General features: G+C 52.6%; 1 pseudogene; it reads right to left on the bottom strand.

Annotated features, from left to right (window-relative positions):
* Window positions 1-9,506, bottom strand: part of LOC125554515 — a 91,074-nt pseudogene extending 81,568 nt beyond the window's left edge.
* Window positions 9,507-15,108: the final 5,602 nt, after the last annotated feature.

The following is a 15,108-nucleotide window of genomic DNA, read 5'->3' as shown; positions in this document are numbered from 1 at the left end:
GTTGTAAAGCATCCTAAATGTATTTGCCCAATCACCATATAAATTTTTCATTGCCCTTTGTCTTGCCTTCCACACTGTGGTATATTTTAGTTTAATGGGGTACATCTTTTCCAAGTCTAATTTGAGTTTCTTGGCAGTAGTGTTTGGTGTTTTGGCTAAAATTGGGGTGATCTTTTCTGCAACCCAAAGTTGTGAAGTCATGGTTGATACTCTCTGTGAACTTGTAATACAAGTATGTTGATTGGGGATTTGGTTAATGATGAAGCTATGTGCCTAGGGTAGGGGCACGGACCTGTCCAAAGGAGCCCTACCCTAGGACATCCCTAGGAGAAGTCGCCTTTCAATCGACTTCAAGGTATCCCACTCGACGGATTCAAGACACTCGACCAGAAAGCTATCACTCGACCATGAGGCCAACCACTCGACTGCCAGAAGACCTAAAGACACTTCGTAGGCAAACGGTCGGCTATTGAGTAGTCTTTATGGTCATTGTAGCACTTTATTAGGGGCGTTACCAGTAACGCCCAACCTTAAATGTACCTTAAACCCTGCATTACTGAGGGCAGGAGGGGGCCGGCGGACTCTATATAAGCCACCCCCCTCCTCAGTATGAGGGGTTCGCACCCCCTGTTATTCACACGCCAGTAATCCAATCGACCGCCTCCGGGCACCGAGACGTAGGGCTGTTACTTCCTCCGCGAAGGGCCTGAACTCGTACATCTTGGTGTGTTTACAACTTCCCAATAGCTGAGATCTAGCCTCTCCATACATACCCCCCTACATCACTGTCAGAGTTAGAACCACGACAGTTGGCGCCCACCATGGGGCAGGAATCTTAGCGCCTAATTGGAGAAGTTGCGGTTTTTTTTTCGATCCCTTTGATCATGGTTTCGTGCAGAGTTTTGGTGGAGGGCCGCGAGATCCGTCTCGGCGCACTCACGTTCATCGCCGACGACTCCGCCTGGCTCCAGGAGGCACCACTCGACATCGACGCGCTCCCCGTCCGTGGTGCGACGCATTTTCGCGCATGCGTTCGTGGCGTCCTTCTGCGACAGCCGTCGACCCAGTATCGGTCGGCCCCCGTATCATCCCCTCGCTCGGTCTCCCACCGGCGTAAGCGCTCCGGTCGGTCGAGACTTCAGAGGTGGGTGAGCCGTGCCGTGGCTCGCCAGTCGGCCACCCCGCAAGTCGCGGCGATCGAGCCCGACGAATCCCTCTGCGGCCTGTTCGACCTGTCAACTGGCTCCGCGGAGACCGCATCCGAGTGCAACAGCTGCGACCTAGCGGGTGAGGTTCTGACAGTCCTCCTGGTTTCCCTCGCGCTGGTGGAGGCGCGGGTGGGGGCGACCCGTCGCATCCCCACGATGAGTATCTACCCGAACCTCTCACATCATCGCAGCGAGAGGAGCTTCGCCGTCGAAACATGGACGCGCTCCACACTCCTATTGTCGAAGAAACCCCCGAGGCCCGGGCCTTGGAGGACGCGCGCTTGGCTAACCTGGCCGAGCGCACTCGACTGGAGAATCTCCAGCGGACACTCGACGAGCAAGCGCGTCGGCGGGCTCCCGATTCCAGTCGACGTCAGCCAGCTCCCGAGTCCAGTCGGCGTCAGCTCTTCCCGCCGCCGCAGGTATACCGAACCCCAGTTCAGAATTTGGCCGCTGCGGCCCGTATAGCAGAATCAATTCAGCCCTCCCAGTCGGAGGCGGGCAGGAGCTTGTTGCAGATCAGAGCGCTGCTCCGGGCGGTGGGAAACCAGAATTCTGCTGTCTCTCAGTCGCGGAACAGGATCCACAGTCGATCCGTCGCGACGGATACAGTCGAGTCGGCTCACAGCCCGAGATCGCCCCCGAGGCGTGAGGGACGTGGTGACCGGCATGATCAGTACAGGAGGAATGAGCAGTATGATCACCGATTCGACCGTGATGATCGACGTCGAGTGCCAACCCCTCCCCCGAGGAGTGGGTCATATGCGCCTCGACGGCAAGATGACAGACGCCCTCATAGTGTTGGCCAGAGGATTCCAGTCGACCCCAGAGACCCGGGCTTTGATGCGAGATCCATCCTCGTTCAAGGTCTGGTTGACAGGAACAGAGCTCATCGAGAGGGCCACAATAGAGATGCGCCTGCCAGCAGCAGAGCACGTGCTTCAGGGCCAGAGTGTTTCAGTCGAGCCATCAGAGCCGCAGTGATTCCTCCCAATTTCAGGCTGGCGACTGGAATCAGCAAGTTCACCGACGAATCTAAGCCTGACACTTGGCTTGAAGATTACCGAGTGGCTGTCCAGATTGGCGGTGGCAATGATGAGGTGGCCATGAAGCATTTGCCTCTCATGTTAGAGGGCTCAGCCAGAGCGTGGCTAAATCAGTTGGCGCCCAGCAGTATTTACACCTGGGAGGACCTCTCCCGAGTGTTTATCACAACCTCTGAAGGAACATGCAAGTGACCCGCTGGCCTTACAGAGTTGCGGTCTTGCGTGCAGAAGCCGAATGAAACTCTGAGGGAATACATCCAGAGGTGGATCACACTGCATCACTCAGTCGAGAATGTGCCAGACCATCAAGCAGTTTGTGCCTTCAAGGAGGGCGTTAAATACAGAGAGTTGAATCTGAAGTTCGGTCGAACTGGAGAGATGTCTCTGAATCGGATGATGGATATTGCCACCAAGTACGCTAATGGTGAAGACGAGGACCGACTCTGGAGTGGCAAGCACAAGGCAGTCGCCCAAGAAACCGGAGGAAACTCCAGTCGGAAACAGAAGTGGAAGGCCGAGCCAGCCGCTCCTGGGGAGGCCCTGGCCGTAGCCCAAGGAAACTTCAAGGGAAAACCCAAGGGCACCTGGAAGCCCAAGAAAGTCAAGGATCAGGATGGAAACGATGTTTTGGATCTACCATGTCACATCCACACCAAGAAGGATGAAGAGGATAATTTTATTTACCCAAAGCATACCACTCGACAGTGTCGGCTCCTGATCCAGCAGTTTCAGGGCAAACAACCCAAGGATAAGGAAAAAGAGTCGGACAGAGTCGGAGACAAGGAAGACAGTGACGATGGATACCCCCAAATCAATTCCACCCTGATGATTTTTGCTGATGTCGAGAGCAAAAGTCGACTGAAAGTCATTAACCGTGAGGTGAACATGGTTGCTCCGGCGACACCCAGTTATCTGAAATGGTCGCAGACTGCCATCACCTTCGACCAGTCCGATCACCCTACGCACATTGCCACCCCTGGGAGGCAAGCTTTGGTGGTCGACCCAGTCATCGAAGGCACTCGACTGACCAAAGTCCTGATGGATGGTGGCAGCGGCTTGAACATACTATATGCTGAAACATTGAAAGGGATGGGCATTCCGATGTCCAGACTCAGTACCAGTAACATGAGCTTCCACGGAGTCATTCCTTGGAAGAAGGCCGTGTCACTCGGACAGATTGCTCTCGATGTGGTTTTCGGCGATTCAAAGAATTACCACAAGGAAAAGTTGACATTCGAGGTTGTTGACTTCCAAAGTGCCTATCATGCCATTCTGGGCAGGCCAGCTTACGCACGCTTCATGGCTCGGCCATGTTACGTGTACCTCAAACTGAAGATGCCTGGCCCCAAAGGCGTGATCACCGTTACCGGCAATAGGAAGAAAGCTGAGGAGTGTTTTCAGAAAGGATCGAAGATTGCTGACGCTCAGATGGCAGTTGTTGAGCTGCAAGAGTACCAGAAGACTGCTGATCCGAATGAATTGCTAAGAGCCAAGAAGCCTGCTTCAGAATCTGCTTTTCAGTCGGCCAGTGAAACTAAGACAGCTCACATTCACCCGACCGACCCCGACGCTGCTCCGACTCACATCTCGACGACGCTCGACTCCAAATAGGAAGAAGCGCTCATCCAGTTCCTCCATGAGAACTGGGACGTCTTCGCATGGAAGCCTTCTGACATGCCTGGAGTTCCCAGGGGGCTGGCTGAGCACCGTCTATGAGTCGACCCGAAGTTCAAGCCCATGAAAGAACATCTTCGACGGTCCGCCGTCCAGAAGAGGAAAGCTATTGGCGAGGAGGTGGCTCGGCTCTTAGCAGCGGAGTTCATCCGAGAGATTTACCATTCCGAGTGGCTTGCCAATGTTGTCATGGTCCCCAAGAAGGACAAGTCACTTCGCATGTGCATTGATTTCAAACATATCAATCGGGCCTGCCCGAAAGATCATTTTCCCCTCCCTCGCATCGACCAAATAGTCGACTCGACTGCGGGATGCGAGAGATTGTCTTTTCTAGATGCCTATTCCGGGTACCATCAGATCCGTCTGTATGGACCCGACGAGATCAAAACAGCTTTCATCACTCCATTCGGATTCTTCTGTTACGTCACCATGCCATTCGGCCTCAAGAACGCCGGAGCCACGTTCATGAGAATGATTCAGAAGTGTCTACTCACTCAAATCATTCGGAATGTGGAGGCATACATGGATGATATTGTGGTCAAGTCACGGAAAGGTTCCGACCTGCGGGCCGACCTTGCTGAAACCTTTGCCAACCTCAGGAGGTATGATATCAAGCTCAACCCATCAAAGTGCACGTTCGGAGTTCCAGGTGGAAAGTTACTCGGTTTTCTCGTTTCCGAACGGGGGATTGATGCCAATCCTGAAAAGGTTGGCACCATACTCCGGATGAAGCGTCCTGTACGCGTGCACGATGTCCAAAAGCTTACAGGCTGCTTGGCCACTCTAAGTCGATTCATTTCTCGTCTCGGTGAAAAGGCGTTGCCTCTTTACCGACTGATGAAGAAGTCTGACAAGTTCGAGTGGACTCCAGAAGCTGACGCATCATTTGCAGAGCTCAAAGCTCTGCTCACCACCCAGCCGGTGCTCGCTGCCCCAATCAGCAAAGAGCCTCTGCTGCTTTACATTGCAGCCACAGGACAAGTTGTCAGTACAGTACTTACGGTCGAGTGGGAAGAAGAAGGAAAGGCCTTCAGAGTTCAGCGCCCAGTCTATTATCTGTCTGAAGTTTTGACCCCTTCAAAACAAAGATACCCTCACTACCAGAAGCTTGTATATGGGATTTACATGACCACGAAGAAGGTTGCACATTACTTCTCTGACCACTCCATTACAGTCGTCAGCGACGCCCCATTGTCAGAGATTCTGCATAACAGAGATGCAACTGGTCGAGTGGCCAAGTGGGCGATCGAACTCCTTCCCTTAGATATCAAGTTTGAAGCAAAGAAGGCTATCAAGTCCCAAGCAATTGCAGATTTCGTCGCCGAGTGGATTGAACAGCAACTTCCGACTCAAGTTCACTCGGAGCACTGGACCATGTTCTTCGATGGATCTAAGATGCTGAATGGTTCCGGTGCTGGGGTAGTTCTAGTCTCCCCCCGAGGAGATAAGCTCAGATATGTTCTCCAGATTCACTTCGATTCCTCCAATAATGAAGCAGAGTATGAAGCACTTTTGTATGGGTTGCACATGGCCATTTCACTCGGCGTTCGTCGCCTCATGGTCTATGGCGACTCAGATTTGGTGGTTAATCAGGTGATGAAAGAGTGGGATGTCAGAAGTCCGGCTATGACTGGTTATTGCAACGCAGTGAGAAAGCTAGAAAAGAAATTCGAGGGGTTAGAGCTTCATCACATCCCCCGACTGAAAAATCAAGCAGCTGATGATCTGGCAAAGATAGGCTCCAAGAGAGAAGCCATTCCCAGCAATGTGTTTTTGGAGCACATCCGCTCGCCATCAGTCCAGGAGGATCCTTTCACAGAAGAAGCCCCACAACCGAAAAGTGCCACAGATCCGACTGAAGTCGAAGTTCCTGCTGTGGTCGACCTAATCATGGAAGTCTTGGCAATCACTCGCGACTGGACGATACCGTACATCGCGTATATCCTAAGGAAAGAGCTCCCAGAGGACGAGGAAGAGGCTCGACAGATCGTCCGCCGTTCCAAGGCCTTCACAGTCATAAAGGGGCAGTTGTATAGAGAAAGCGCGACTGGAATCGGTCAGAAGTGCATAACACCAGAAGAAGGTCAGGTAATCCTTGACGATATCCACTCGGGGACCTGTGGTCACCATGCGTCCTCTCGGACCATTGTGGCTAAAGCATACCGAGCAGGATTTTACTGGCCTAGAGCAAACGAGATGGCAAAAGAGATAGTCGACAAGTGTGGAGGGTGCCAGTTCTACTCCAACATGTCACACAAGCCTGCGTTAGCCCTGAAGACCATTCCACTCGTCTGGCCCTTTGCTGTTTGGGGACTAGACATGGTTGGTCCACTGAAAATAGGCAGAAGTGGTTTCACTCATGTGCTTGTGGCAGTCGACAAATTTACCAAATGGATTGAAGCTAAGCCTATCAAGAATCTTGATGCTTGCACTGCTATCAGTTTCGTCAGAGGGCTAACATTCAGATATGGAGTCCCGCATAGCATCATCACTGACAATGGGTCAAACTTTGATTCGGACAAGTTCAGAGCTTTTTGCGCCTCTCAAGGCACTCGAGTCGACTACGCATCGGTCGCCCATCCCCAGTCGAACGGACAAGCTGAAAGAGCAAATGGTCTAATCCTCAAAGGACTAAAGCCTCGACTGATGCGTGATCTCAAGCACGCGGCAGGTGCTTGGTTCGACGAGCTTCCGTCTGTTCTATGGGGATTGAGGACCACCCCTAACCGGTTGACTGGAAGAACTCCATTCTTTCTGGTTTATGGAGCCAAAGCGGTTCTGCCAAGTGATCTTCTTCACAACGCACCCCGAGTCGAGCTTTACACCGAAGATGAAGCAAAACAGGCCCGGCAAGACGCAGTCGACCCCCTAGAAGAAGAGAGGGAGATGGCCATGATCAGATCGACCATTTATCAGCAAGACTTGCGTCGATTCCACGCCCGGAATGTGAAGAGTCGAGCCTTCCAAGAAGGAGATTTGGTCCTCCGAGTGGATCAACAGAAACCACACAAGCTTGCTCCTACTTGGGAAGGCCCCTTCATCATCACCAGAGTCCTCCACAATGGAGCGTATCACCTCTACAATGTTGATCGCCAGGTCGACGAGCCACGAGCTTGGAATGCGGAACTACTCCGCCCCTTTTACACTTGAGCTCTCCCTTGGACGAGATGTAATAAGAAAAATTGCTGCAGTTTATTTTTTATCAAAGGCAAGAGTATTTCAATAATTGCTGTCACTCCTGTTTGCTTACGAAATCCCCCAGTGGGTGGCTTAGCTGCGAATCCGCTTCGCCTAAGTTTGAAAAAATCCTACCGAGTGGAGAGCGATCCTCCCACTCGGGGGCTTAGCTGCAGTCCAGCACTCGCCTAAGTTCTCCCATTTAGAGACTTAGATGCAGTCCGGCACTCGCCTAAGTTTAGAAAAATCCTACCGAGTGGAGAGCGATCCTCCCACTCGGGGGCTTAGCTGCAGTCCAGCACTCGCCTAAGTTCTCTCACCTAGAGACTTAGCTACAGTCCGGCACTCGCCTAAGTTTGAAAAAATCCTACCGAGTGGAGAGCGATCCTCCCACTCGGGGGCTTAGCTGCAGTCCAGCACTCGCCTAAGTTCTCTCACCTAGAGACTTAGCTGCAGTCCGGCACTCACCTAAGTTTGAAAAAATCCTACCGAGTGGAGAGCGATCCTCCCACTCGGGGGCTTAGCTGCAGTCCGGCACTCGCCTAAGTTTGGAAAAATCCTACCGAGTGAAGAGCGATCCTCCCACTCGGGGGCTTAGCTGCAGTCTAGCACTCGCCTAAGTTCTCTCACCTAGAGACTTAGCTGCAGTCTGGCACTCGCCTAAGTTTAGAAAAATCCTACCGAGTGGAGAGCGATCCTCCCACTCGGGGGCTTAGCTGCAGTCCAGCACTCGCCTAAGTTCTCTCACCTAGAGACTTAGCTGCAGTCCGGCACTCGCCTAAGTTTGAAAAAATCCTACCGAGTGGAGAGCGATCCTCCCACTCGGGGGCTTAGCTGCAGTCCGGCACTCGCCTAAGTTTGGAAAAATCCTACCGAGTGAAGAGCGATCCTCCCACTCGGGGGCTTAGCTGCAGTCCAGCACTCGCCTAAGTTCTCTCACCTAGAGACTTAGCTGCAGTCCGGCACTCGCCTAAGTTTGAAAAAATCCTACCGAGTGGAGAGCGATCCTCCCACTCGGAGGCTTAGCTGCAGTCCAGCACTCGCCTAAGTTCTCTCACCTAGAGACTTAGCTGCAGTCCGGCACTCGCCTAAGTTTGAAAAAATCCTACCGAGTGGAGAGCGATCCTCCCAATCGGGGGCTTAGCTGCAGTCCAGCACTCGCCTAAGTTCTCTCACCTAGAGACTTAGCTGCAGTCTGGCACTCGCCTAAGTTTGAAAAAATCCTACCGAGTGGGGAGCGATCCTCCCACTCGGGGGCTTAGCTGTAGTCCAGCACTCGCCTAAGTTCTCTCACTTAGAGACTTAGCTGCAGTCAGGCACTCGCCTAAGTTTGAAAAAATTCTACCGAGTGGAGAGCAAACCTCCCACTCGGGGGCTTAGCTGCAGCCCAGCGCTCGCCTAAGTGTTCAAAAACCCTACCGAGTGGAGAACAAACCTGCCACTCAGAGGCTTAGCTGCAGCCCAGTGCTCGCCTAAGTACAAGACTCAACCCAATCCGCGAGTCGACTGCTAACTCCGAGTGAAGATCAAGTTCCACTCGACGAATCAAACCATGAAGATGACCAACGAGAAATCAATTTCAGATAAAGCCTAAAAGGTCCCAGACCTCAAAGTACTCGAGCCCTCGGCTCGGCAAAGTATAACTGTTACAAGTCCACTCGGCATCCCGAGGCAAATTTAAGGCAAAGTTTAATGGTTACAAATCCACTCGGCATTCCGAGGCAATTTAAAGTTTTTTCACTCCTCAGGAGGAGGACTGGAAGGGGCGACGAACTCGTCCAAGTCGATCCCGTCGGCAATGCGGGTGGCAGCAGCGATGAAGGTCTCCATGAAGTCTTGAAAGCTGTGCTTCCTGGTATTGGCGACTTGGATGGCTGCCAGCTTTTCTTCTCGCACCTCCTTGCAATGGACGCGGACCAGGGACAGAGCGACATCAGCACCACATCTAGCTGAAGATTTCTTCCACTCCGCCACTCGACCTGGGACTTCGTTAAGTCGAGCCATCAGAGACTCGAGGTCGTTTTGAAGCATCGTCCCAGGCCAGAGGGATGCGTCGATCCGCGACATCGCAACTTTCAGCCGAGCCAGATAGTCAACGACGCTGGCAGTACGAGACTCCAGACGGAGCACGTTCATTGCAGCCTCGTCCTTCACGAGAGAGTTAACAGGGTCCAATCCTGGTTCCACTCGACTGGTCTCCTCTTCAAAGTTCTGGCAGAATTCTGCAAACACGATTCAAGGGTAAGACAGTGGCCGTATGCAGGCTCGACAACTACAAGACAGCCGGGTTGGAATAAGTACCTTCGAGCATGACAAACAGCTTCTTGGCGAGTCCACCAAGATAAGCCTCCAGATCTTTTACCTTCCCCGACAGCTCACCCGCCTTGTCGTGCAGCGCCATCTTCTCTTTCTTCAGTCGACTAGCGTCCCGATTAGCTGCCTCGAGAGCAGTCTTCAGTCTGGAGTTCTCCTGTTCAAGAGCTCCGACCGAAGCCAGTTTCTCTTCCGCGAGCTTCGTTTTGCTCAAGGCCTCCTTCTGTGCCTCTGCAAGATCTTGGTCCTTCTTCTTCAGAGCTTCCTCTAGTTTATCTGCGGCACGTCGAGTGGAACCAACATCAAGAATGGACGAGAAAGAAAAGTCACCCGTTAAGAATGGAGAACATCACCAGCCATACCTTTTGCTTCTTCTTGCGCCTTCTTCAAGTTCTCCTGAGCAAGCTTCAAGTTAAGGTTGAGCTGGATCTGCTGATTCTCCAACTCAGTGTAGCGAGCTACAAGTTCGCAAGATTTCTGCAAAAGAAAAATCAGTCGACAGACGTCCAAGATAAGTTGCTTCCGAGTAACTAAGAGACAATGGTGACATTTCTAAGACCACAGCCGAATCAAAAACATTCGACAGTAGTCTCGGGGACTACACCCAGTGGGTGCACTCAGCGTGCCCCCACTGGTTTAAAACAAAAGAGAGAAAGAGAGAAAAAGTCGACTGCCCGCAGTCGACCGGATACAGTCCCACTCGACCTGGACCGACCAAACCTAGTGAAGAAATACAACTAGAACAACACAATGTAAAGACTACAGTCGACTGCCAGCAGTCCACCGTAGTCTCGGGGACTACACCCAGTGGGTGCACTTAGCGTGCCCCCACTCGTCCAAAGATTGGCAGACACACCCAGTGGGTGTACAGATACAAAAGATCTCCGGAAAAGAGACTCTTCAAACAGCATATCATAACAGACCAAGTGTTGAGTCGACTGACCTGGACGTTGCTCTGAAGAGCCGAACTCGCGTCATAGGCCGCTTGGCTGGCCTCCTGAGCCATCTTCACTTGCTCCATCATGATCCCCGCCTGGCGTATAGCCTCCTTCGCAGCAGCCGCTTGGTCCTTAGGGACGGGGTATGCGGCAAAGAGTGAAGACGGATCCGCAGTCGACAACGAGGGCCGCGCACTCGCCAGAGGAACGGCGAAGGTCACAGAAGCCCGAGCGGCGTCACCACCACCCCGAGCCACGGCCTCGGACGCCGGAGCGGATTGGGGGGGTCTTGTCAGCCGACGCCCTCTTATGCCTCCTCACTCTCAACGGACCGTCGTCGTCGTCATCCGGGAGGTCGATAACATGAGGAGGGGCTACAAAGGAAAAGTTCAGTCGACCAGAGTTGCAGTAAATGATCAGTCGACTCAATACAGAACATCAGTAACTGTACAAGGGTTGGAGGTAACAGCATCCTCCATCTCTTGGTCGTCACCCTTGGCGGAGACTTCAGAAGTAGCAGCACTGCAAAACTCAAAAGTCAGTCGGTTGGCTCAATGAATCGACCAAGGATCTGTCCATGGCCGACGAAGGAAAACAGGTCTTATTATTACCCAAAAATGGTAGGGACAGCTATCTTCATCTTGGGTAGAGCCTTGGGCGGCTTGGGCAGCGTCGTGCGTGGGAGCTTGGGGACCTTCCCAGTCGGCGTAGGAGAAGAGGTCCGAGGGCGTTTCGACGACTGCCCAACAGAAGCAGTCGCCTTGCCACGTTCCCGCGCTGGGTCGTGTGTGTGCTTGGACCGCCCCTCTGGGCGAGGGGTTCGGCCTCCTCCTCCTCCTCCTCTTTGCTGGAGTCGACATTGTCGTCTCCCTCTCCTTCACCGTCGGACTCCCACTCGCCTTGGTCGTCCCCGCTCTCACCTCCGCTCGCCTCCCCTTCCTCGGTTGACCCCTGAGCCCCGTTGGGCGTCGAGTACATCTCGGTGGTCGCCTGGAAAACAATGGACAAGACGAAAGTCAATCGACCAACTCAAAGAAGACCAATGCAGAAAGCAAGATTTCAGTCGGGAACATAAAGACATACCTGGTCCACTTCGTACGAATTGTCGAGTGGAACCACCCTCCTGGCTCCTCGGGGGTTGTCTTTGTTCCCCGTAATGCTCGATAGCCACCCCTCCAGCATCTCATCGGTGACCTCCTCCGGGTGGACCCGAGTGGTGTCGTCAAGGCCCGCGTACACCCACATCGGGTGGTCACAGGCCTGGAGCGGTTGGATACGCCTCCGGAGGAAGACCTCCAGCAGGTCCATACCAGTCACACCCTCTCGGACGAGCTCAACCACTCGACCCGCCAACACTTTGACCTGGGCCCTTTCCTCTGGCGACACTTTCAGAGAAGCGGGCTTTACAGCTCGGTCGAGAGAGAATGGAGGAAGTCCAGTCGACTGCCCTGGGGTCGCCTGGTCTTGACAGTAGAACCAGGTTGCCTGCCAACCGCGGACCGACTCCGGGAAAGTGATGGAAGGAAAACAACTCTTCCCCCTCGCCTGGATCGCCAGGCCCCCGCACAGCTGGATCACCTGCGTCCTCTCGTCACTCGACTTGGCCTTCTTGACCGATTGAGAGCGACAGGTAAAGATGTGCTTGAAGAGTCCCCAGTGGGGGCGGCAACCCAAGAAAGCCTCGCACATGGAAATGTGAGCGGCGAGGTACAAGTTGGGAGTGAAGTGATGGAGCTGCGCTCCGAAGAAATTCAGGAAACTCCGGAAAAAGGGATGGGGCGGCAGAGAAAATCCTCAGTCGATGTGGGTGGCTAGGAGCACGCACTCACCGTCACGGGGTTGAGGTTCGATCTCTCCCCCCGGAAGACGCGCGGCTTGGTGGGGGATGACTCCCCCCTCGACCATGTCGTCGAGATCCTCTTGACGGAGCACCGACGACATCCAGTCGCCCTGAATCCAACCTTTGGGCAGAGCGGTCCTGGAGGAGGATCCGCCCCGAGCTGACCTCTTCCCTTTCCCCGCCGCCGCCGCCTTCTTCGCGCGCTCCAGAGCGGAGGTCTTGCTCTTCGTCATCGTCGCCGGCGAAGTCTCGCTCGGTCCTGCTGCGCTGGGGCGGGAACGGAGGTGGCGGAGGGACTTGCGAAGTGAGAGAGGCGGAAGAAAGGAGGAGAAGAGAGCGCACTGCTCGGAAACCCCGAGCCGGCGATTTATAAGGAGCCACTTCCGAGTGGCTGACTGGTAGGCCCAGGCTATCCAGTCAAATCCCGCAGCAGACGCGCGCGCAGTACGTGGCGAAAAAGGCGATGCAGAGATCGAGGAGCTTCCGCTTTATCGCTTCCGATTACTGCGGCCGCTCCCGCCTCGCGCTCTTCCCAAAACCCGAATCCTGCGACATCCGTGGGCCACAGAACTACTTGTCAAAACAGAAGACCCCGATCGCGCCGGCGCTCAGTACGTCGCAAGCAAAGAAATTCACTCGACGAAAGGCCTGGAATGGATCAAGGCGACTGAAAAAGGTTGGCAACGTCATCCGTGACGATTGACCCAAAAACGAGGCGCTCACGTAGCCCGAAGAATCAGTCGGAAAGATCTCCAACTCTTTTCCCACTCTAACCTCGATCCATTCGGGGGCTAATGATGAAGCTATGTGCCTAGGGTAGGGGCACGGACCTGTCCAAAGGAGCCCTACCCTAGGACATCCCTAGGAGAAGTCGCCTTTCAATCGACTTCAAGGTATCCCACTCGACGGATTCAAGACACTCGACCAGAAAGCTATCACTCGACCATGAAGCCAACCACTCGTCTGCCAGAAGACCTAAAGACACTTCGTAGGCAAACGGTCGACTATTGAGTAGTCTTTATGGTCATTGTAGCACTTTATTAGGGTAACGCCCAACCTTAAATGTACCTTAAACCCTGCATTACTGAGGGAAGGAGGGGGCCGGCGGACTCTATATAAGCCACCCCCTCCTCAGTATGAGGGGTTCGCACCCCCTGTTATTCACACGCCAGTAATCCAATCGACCGCCTCCGGGCACCGAGACGTAGGGCTGTTACTTCCTCCGCGAAGGGCCTGAACTCGTACATCTTGGTGTGTTTACAACTTCCCAATAGCTGAGATCTAGCCTCTCCATACATACCCCCCTACATCACTGTCAGAGTTAGAACCACGACAGTTAACCCCGACAGTACTTCCATCAGGTTGCAGTCTAGCAGATATGTACCACTTGCAAGGCTTCACACTACCATCGAATCCTCTACACCTCGCATAAAACTTCTTTCTAGCAGTCCAGACAGTCTTGCACTGGTAGAAAAAGGGCCTATAGTCCCGGTTCGTAAGGGCCTTTAGTCCCGGTTCCGGAACCAGGACTAAAGTGTCGGTACTAATACCTCCCCCCTTTAGTCCCGGTTCAATCCAGAACCGGGACTAAAGGCCCTCCACGTGGGCATTGCGCAGAGCCCAGTCAGGAGACCCTTCGGTCCCGGTTGGTGGCACCAACCGGGACCAATAGGCATCCACGCGTCAGCACTTCTGTGGCTGGGGTTTTTGTTTTTTTTTGAAAAGGGGGGGGGGGGGGTTGGGGGTTTTGCGGGGTTAATTTAGGTGTTTCATATATTGTGTTAGCTAGTTATAATTAATAGAGAGAAGTGTCCTCTCTTATGTCCGTGCTTGGTCGACGCTACGTACTATACATACGTATATAGAGAGGACTAGACACGCTAGCTAGCTAGTAAGCAAATGAAGGAAACAGAAGATCGTCATGAACATATATGCATATATACAGAGAGAAGTGATATCGACCACCTCTCCTTCTCCGAGAGATTGGTCGAACAACAAGTTCTCGTATATCTATCTGACACTACCGGCTACATATATACAATAATTATCTCTTACAAATATAATCATACGGACTCAGGGTCCACATAGAATTCTCCGTCTTCAGGGATCACGTGGTCAAGAAAGAATGCCGCCAATTCCTCTTGAATTGCTCGCATGCGAGCTGGTGCTAGGAGTTCATCCGGCTTCCGGAACATCTAATTTGAAGAAGGGGGTCAATACATATATATATATATAAATGAATGAAACTCAACACAAATGATGGTAATAAAATAAAATTGTGAATGTTGTTATTTACGTACTTCATATTGTTCGTTAGAGTACCCGCCCCGCTCACAGGTCGTGTGGCGGATGGACTCGCAGATGTAGTATCCACAGAAATCATTCCCTTGTTCCTGCCACAACCACTTTACAAGAAATAGAGGTCAATCAAACTGATAAGCAAGAATGCTAAATGGTATTGATGAAACTAGAGCTTGAATCACTAGGAGATGCGCGGAACATGCTACTATAGTACTTACTTTCGGGTGTCTAAATTCCAGCTCCTTCGGCAGTCCCGGAACTGTTTTGGTGAATTTTCTCCAAACCCTGCCGGACAAAGAAAACAATTACTTGATATCAGGAAATGAACAAGTTGCTGATATGGTGGATAATGATCGATTTAACTTACTTCTTGAGGATTTCAGTCATGTCCGCATACTCCTTGGGATCTTTTCGTTTAGAGTCCAAGACGGTTACTACTCCCTGCTCAAGCTTAATCTCTAGGAGAATATAGTGGTAACTGCACACACATGCATAACTCATCAATTACATTACTATAACCTTGACTAATATATAAGGGAAACCGAATACGCACAAGACAGTAACACTCACCTGAAGTTGTAAGGAAAGAGTATTATATCTTTGTTTTGATT

Source organism: Triticum urartu, chromosome 4 (genome assembly GCF_003073215.2).
Source record: "Triticum urartu cultivar G1812 chromosome 4, Tu2.1, whole genome shotgun sequence".
Taxonomy (NCBI): Eukaryota; Viridiplantae; Streptophyta; class Magnoliopsida; order Poales; family Poaceae; genus Triticum; species Triticum urartu.
Note: the sequence above shows the minus strand (reverse complement) of the source record. Positions and strands in the feature narration are given on the sequence as shown.